Source organism: Humulus lupulus, chromosome 8, assembly GCF_963169125.1.
Source record: "Humulus lupulus chromosome 8, drHumLupu1.1, whole genome shotgun sequence".
In the NCBI taxonomy this organism is placed as follows: domain Eukaryota; kingdom Viridiplantae; phylum Streptophyta; class Magnoliopsida; order Rosales; family Cannabaceae; genus Humulus; species Humulus lupulus.
Window position 1 is genome coordinate 44,324,076 of NC_084800.1, and position 7,585 is coordinate 44,331,660.

Below are 7,585 nucleotides of genomic sequence, written 5' to 3' on the forward strand. Positions count from 1 at the left end.
CGGGCTAGTCTGGGTTGTAGCCCCTGGAGAAATCTCTCCCTCCTGGTCCCATCAGTGGGCACCAGCTCCATGGCAAATTTTTCCAAACGATCAAACTTCAAGGCATACTCAGTGACTGACAAACCTCCCTGAAGTAGCCTAATGAACTCCTCAGCCTTTGCCACCCTGATGGCATCATTATAATATTTCTCGTTAAACAGAGTTTGAAACTCTTCCCAACTTAGGGCATTAATATTTCTGGTCTGGGTAATAACCTCCCACCAAATTCGGGCACCCTCCCGAAACATATTGTTAGGAAAATATAAATTGCCTCAATGGAAATTGATAATAATATTACAACTCTATGCAATATATTACAAATAAATAATGATTGATTTAAAAAGAGTTACAACTCTATAACTGAAAATTACAAATAAAAGGAGAAGGAGATGTAAGATGATAGAAATAGAAAATACAACTCTATTACAAAAGATACAAAAACAAGAACAAGTAAATAGAACAAGAAGAAATAGTAGAAAAGCAAATAGAAGAAAATAAGAACAAGAACAAGAACAATAACAATAAACTCTCACTCACACAACCAAAGTGAAGAGTGTTGGGGATCACCAACTTGAACAAGGTTTGAAACCTTTGTCCAAAAGCTTATTTCCCCCTAACTCAAGCACTAAGGGATCTCTCTCAGATATTGGAAAAGCTTTCTGGAATTATCAAGCCTCAAGGTGTTTCTAGCCAAGTGCTCTAATGGATAGAAATGTTGTGTCTTACAAGTGAGCTATAGGCTCCTATTTATAGAGTTTAGAGACACCCTTTGAATTTCAAATTCCACCAACTCCCATGGCTGTTACCAATGTTTAATCGGATTAATATGGAATTAAAAATGAGATTTGGGAGTTATTTGGGTTTTTTGAGCCGTTCAACAAAGATTGAAAAAACTGAAAATTTGGTCAGTTTTGGCCTGTGGCCGCGGCCAAAGACATTAGTGGCCGCAGCCACTGGTCTCTGACCCACAGGTCGCGGCCACTGAATGTTAGTGGCCGCGGCCACTGACCAAATTCAGCACAAAAAATGTGCTTTTTTTCCAAACGGTTCCAAACCCTCCCAAATGATTTTGTAACTCCCAAAACACATTATTGGGGCTAAAATCATATCTCTAACAGCCATATCACATATGGCTTTATGAAATTCATCTTAATATTGTGTAACAACAATTTACACAATAAAGGGTAATATTTGGAGGTTACAAATTTGTAACACCAAATATGTTACATTATTTGGATATATCTCATATATCTAAATATTGTAACTCTCTATTATATGTTACAATATGTGACACACTTTGTCACATTTATTTAATCTAAAACATTATATTATAATATAATATAATTTTACATTATATTATAAAATAATATAACACATATAAGTGGCACAAGCCACCCTCTCATTACTAGTCACCCTCATGAAATCCAGGATGGTGGTAATCATACTCATCCACTGTTCTGACTTGACAGCATCTGCACTGCCATAAAAAACTGGAGGTTGTTGCTTCCTGAACCTTTCATAAAGAGGCTCCCATTTATTTCCAACCTTAAGCAGCTGCTCAGTTGCTGGCACCGACATAGGAGGTGTCTCTGATACACTAGCCACTGCAGGTGCTTGCTGTTGTCTCAGGAGATGAAGTTCTTCCCCCTGTCTCAACATTGTAGCCTGCAGATCGCTAATTATCTGCTGCCAGTTTACAGGAGCTGGCTGTGGAATCTGTCCTTGGTCATTTTCTTGACCCTGATTGTTATTATTCTGGCCTTGATCACTCTTGCCAGCTGACATATCTGTCTGCCCTGGATTCATTCTTATTAGCTTATACCTTGCTGAAACAATAATCAATACGACCAGTCAAGTAGTGATAACTAAACCTCTTGCCGCCTTACGGTCCAAGAAAAAGCAGACAATTATCATATTCCATAGTCATACAAATATACACTGATAGATACATGATTATAGCATTTAGCACTCAACATGTATCACATAATAATTCACAATCAACAATACTAATAAGTATGTTCCAGCAACTTCAGTACTATTTAGCACACGGTTGCTGATTATATAATATTCAGGGCACAGGTTTAACTGTTATATTATTTTATAATATAATGTAATATTATATTATATTATAATATAATGTTTTAAATTAAATAAATGTGACAAAGAGTGTCACATATTGTAACATATAATAGAGAGTTACAATATTTAGATATATGAGATATATCCAAATAATGTAACATATTTGGTGTTACAAATTTGTAACTTCCAAATATTACCCTTTATTGTGTAAATTTGTTGTTACACAATATTGAGATGAATTTCATAAAGCCATATGTGATATGACTGTTAGAGATATGATTTAAACCCCAATAATGTATTTTGGGAGTTACCAAATCATTTGGGAGGGTTTGGAACCGTTTGGAAAAACAACACATTTTTTAGTGCTGAAAATGGTCAGTGGCCGCGGCCACAGGCTAAAAACTGACCATTTTTTTTCTTCAGTTTTTTCAATCTTTGTTGAACGGCTCAAAAAACCCAAATAACTCCCAAATCTCATTTTTAATTCCATATTAATCCAATTAAACATTGGTAACAGCCATGGGGGTTGGTGGAATTTGAAATTCAAAGGGTGTCTTTAAACTCTATAAATAGGAGCCTATAGCTCACTTGTAAGATACACCATTTTTCTATCCATTAGAGCACTTGGCTAGAAACATCTTGAGACTTGATAATTCCATAAAGCATTTCCTATAATCTGTGAGAGATCCCTTAGTGCTTGAGTAGGGGGAAATAAGCTTTTGGACAAAGGTTTCAAACCTTATTCAAGTTGGTGATCCCCAACACTCTTCACTTTGGTTGTGTGAGTGAGAGTTTATTGTTTTTGTTCTTGTTCTTATTTTCTTCTATTTGCTTTTCTACTATTTCTTCTTGTTCTTGTTTTTATATCTTTTGTAATAGAGTTGTATTTTCTATTTCTATCATCTTACATCTCCTTCTCCTTTTATTTGTAATTTTCAGTTATAGAGTTGTAACTCTTTTTAAATCAATCATTATTTATTTGTAATATATTGCATAGAGTTGTAATTTCTTACCATTTTCATTGAGGCAAATAAATATTTTCCTAACATTAACATGGTGTCTCATGCAAACAGGTAAAGCATATATACTATATTTAAGCAGTTATACATATAACTACATAAATAGTTACCAAACCATGAGTCGAACTTGACTTCAGTGATGCGTGTACATGCCCAGCCAGTCTACAGGAACCCTATCCTTGGCATGCTCTGGTACCAAGTTGTAACGCCATGGTTACCCTAGAATAGTTACAGTGAACTGTGAACCAAAACTTTAACTCGCTACCCGAGTTCTTTGGTTAAAAACGTGCTTCTAGGTATTATTAACAGGCTAAGGTGGAAAAACCAATAAAAAAGAAAGGATATATTTTATTTAATAAATAAAATTGTTCATGGGCCAATCAAAACATTTACAAGTTATTTACAACTCAAAATGGTCATTACAGTTTCAAGTTTACAAACCCGCCGACCTAAGCGGCAAAAATAGGGTAAACCCCCTAGTTCCTCTAAGAACTCCTTGGTCGTGGTGGTCAAGCGGCCGCATAAGTACACAACACCACCTAAGCTCTCCATTCAAGGCTGGGTGAGCTTTTCTTTCCCTTTACCTGCACCACATAGCACCCATGAGCCAAAGCCCAGCAAGAAAACACAATATAGCATGAATATAATATCAACAATGATCATAATATACATTCAGGACTTTCAGTCCAAAACAGATGAGTGACAGTCGCAAAAGTCACTAAGGTGGGTTCCGTTCCCTCTATCCATGTGACGATAGGGTCACCGGGCTTTACAAATAAGTGATCCTTTCACTAGCTTAAACATAATAGGTGCTTGATGAACTAGTCACCAACATAACCTACCTCGTGATCATAGAGTCACAACCGTGGGATTCCACTCCCTAGCCATGTGACAAGCAGTCACGTAGGCCTTTGGCCCTGGCTCTAAGTAACTAGTCTTAGACTAGTCAAACGCTTATAAGTTTCATCGACCTTAGGGTCGGTCCAACATTAATGCCCCTAGAGTCATTCAACACTGATATCGATTAGATCTAATCTTTTATCGGTCCTGCGTTCAGGATGCTTATGCCGTTTCTGACTCTCAAGTCAATAATATGCGACCAGTGTCGTCCCTGACTAATCAGTGCCATACACAAGTAAGCATGATCTGCTAAGCATTTAATATGCAATCATTGTCCACATTTAACTACCAAAATTCCTCAACAACAATCATGCATGTCATATACACAGGGTGCAGTTTTCTTACCTCTGATTCGAGCGAGAATGAATAAAAGAACGACCCTTGAGAACGATAAACCTTTAAGCCTTTAGCGGTCACCTAGTCATAACCAAATATGGGACACCATTAATAAAATGAATAACAAAGGTTCATGAACCAAGATCTAGCCTCCGGGACATTGAATCCCACTAATCTGGGTAGTAGGAGCGATCCCGAGACCCAAAACCAAGTTCCCAAGGTCAAAACACTCAAACGGCCTCAAAACCTTGCCTGAGCCGTGGCCCCTAGCCACACCAGGAGCAAGGGCCGCGGTGCCCACTACCCAGGGCCGCGGCACCTAGCACGCCTAAAAGCCTCAACCTGCTTCTTCGAGCTTGGGTCGCGGCGCCCAAGAACAGGACTGCGACCCCCTACCCAGAATCAGCCATGAACCCAATTTTCTTCATCCCAAACCTTCCAAAACAAACCTAAACACTTCCAAATCCAAAAATCAAAGTTCCCAAACTTCCTAATGATCCAAAACCATCAAATCTCAAGGCTCAAACGAACCAAAAACTCAACGATTCACAAAATCCTATTCGAAGCTTAGAAACTCTAGAAACTCAAAAATTAAAACTTATATTACCTTTAGATTGGGTTGTTTCTCGTCAAATCCTTCGGTCAAGAAGCTTCTAATCTTTCCTAGGATCGCTATGCCTCGATCCTCGCTTGATTTGGACTCCTAGAACTCGAGATTTCTTTGGAATTACCTTGAACGGTAAAAGGAACTAACGGGAAGAGAAAGTGTTTTCAACGTGCAGTTCTATCTGACGAGCTACTTCAAACTTAAGTATCCTCATATAAAACCTAGTGCTCGGGGTCCCGAAAACACCCCCGGGGACATTATAGTCAAAACTCCCAAAATTTCCTCCTGACCTCCATAACTCCTAATTTATCATCAAATAGACATTCCCATTACTCAATATCCCAATAAAAGACCCCGTTATGACAAAACTGCTAATTTATAATATAAGATCGTTTCATGCCGATTAGCTTGAATATATCTCCATAATAATGGGATCTCATCCATAACTCACAATATGCACCAAAATACACAAATATGCCCTCAACGGGCCAAATTACCAAAACACCCTAATAATCAAATGTGGACCCACATGCATGCATTTAACATTATATTATAATATAATTCACATAAACATGCATATTATCATTTAATGACATAATTAAACAATTATGGCCCTCCCGACCTACTAATCCAGCCATTAAACTGCATTAGGGATTTCAGGGCATTACAAAATACATTAATAAGGCCAGGCCTTGACTGCTGCATCATAAGCAAGAATGTGCTTATTAGTACTGATATTGCTAGAACATGTTTATTTGCATTGTTAACTAATAATGGTTAATTGCTAAATTCTAAATGTTAAATGTTATGATTATGTCTCAACATGTTTATCTGTATGATTGTGGAACATGGATGAATATCTACTTGATCTTGGACCGTGAGGTAGCAAGAGGTTTAGTTATTACTGCCTAACTGGCCGCATTGACTATTGCAGCAAGGTTTAAGTTTATAATATGATTCCAAGGCAGACAGGTTCGTCAGCTGGCCAAGACGAGCAAGGCCGGAATGACAGACAGGGTCAAGAGAATGACTAGAATCAGATTCCTTAGCCAGTTCTAGATAACTGGAAGCAGTTGTTTGCTGATTTACAGGCAAGAGTTATGAGGCAGTAAGAAGAAATTTGCCTCCTGAGACAACAACAGGTTCCTGCAGGGAACGTTTTACCTCAGGCACCACCTGCAGCGGTGCCAACAGTTGAGCAGTTTCTAGAGGCTGGAAGCAAATGGGAACCTCTTTATGAAAGGTTCAGAAAATAGTAACCTCCAGTTTTTTAGGGTAGTGCAGATCCAGCTAAGACTGAACAATGGATGAGCATGATTACCACCATCCTTGACTTTATGAGGGTGTCTGGTAATGAGAGGGTGGCCTGTGCCACATACATGTTTCGAGAGGATGCCCGAATTTGGTGGGAGGTGATATCCCAGACTAGAAATATCAATACCCTAAGTTGGGAAGAGTTTCAGACTCTGTTCAATAAGAAGTACTATAACAATGCCATCAGGGCTGCAAAGGCTGAAGAGTCTAGTAGATTACTTCAGGGGAGTTTGTCAGTGACTGAATATGCTCTGAAGTTTGACAGATTAGCTAAGTTTTCCATGGAGCTGGTGCCCACTGATGGGACTAGGAGGGAGAGGTTTCTCCAGGGGCTACAACCTAGAATAGCCCGTGATGTTTGTATCACGACTGTGGCTGGAGTAACTACTTGTGCACAGGTGGTTGAAAAGGCGCTCACATCTGAGAGTGCAGAGAACAAGATCTGGCAGGACAATGCAGCCAGAAAAGAGTTGCGGAGGACAGGTCCTCCATTTGTAGGGTCCAGTAGGGGTGGAGGCCCAGTGATCAGAAGAGGAAGGCGCATGATACCTTCCCAGCTCCAGGTCCTAATAGGCAACCAAGTGGTATTTCAATGGGCCGCTAGGGTAGCCTAAAGTACTTCTTCACACAGAAAGACCTGAAAATGAGACAAAGGCATTGGCTGGAGTTAGTAAAAGATTATGATTGTGAGATTTTATATCATCCAGGAAAGGCCAACATGGTAGCAGATACTTTAAGCTGGAAGGGTCCGGGACAAAATTTTCAGTGCGAGACTGATATCCAGAGAATTAGCAAAGGATAGGACCAGAGCTGATATAAAATTGCTGGTGGGCCAGTTAGCCAACATTACGCTACAGCAGTCTACGCTATTGGAGAGAATCAAGGAAGGTCAGTCGGGTGATCCACAACTGACCAAGATTAGAGAGGATGTTTTGGCTGGAGTGTCCAAATATTATTCAGTGTCAGACATGAGTTTGTTGAGATACAAAGGTCGGATATGTGTTTCGTTAGACACTGCTTTAAGGCGAAAGATTTTGGATGAATCTCATACTACTCCTTACTTTTTGCATCCAAGCACCACGAAGATGTATCAGGATGTGAGATCACTGTATTGGCGGCCTGGGATAAAGAAGGATGTAGTAGAGTATGTGGCTAAATGCTTGACATGTCAACAGGTCAAGGCTGAGCATCAGAGGCCAGCAGGGATATTGCAGCTTCTGGATATCCCATAGTGGAAATGGGAAGACATCACGATAGATTAGAAGTATGAATGAGTAAACTATGAATATTG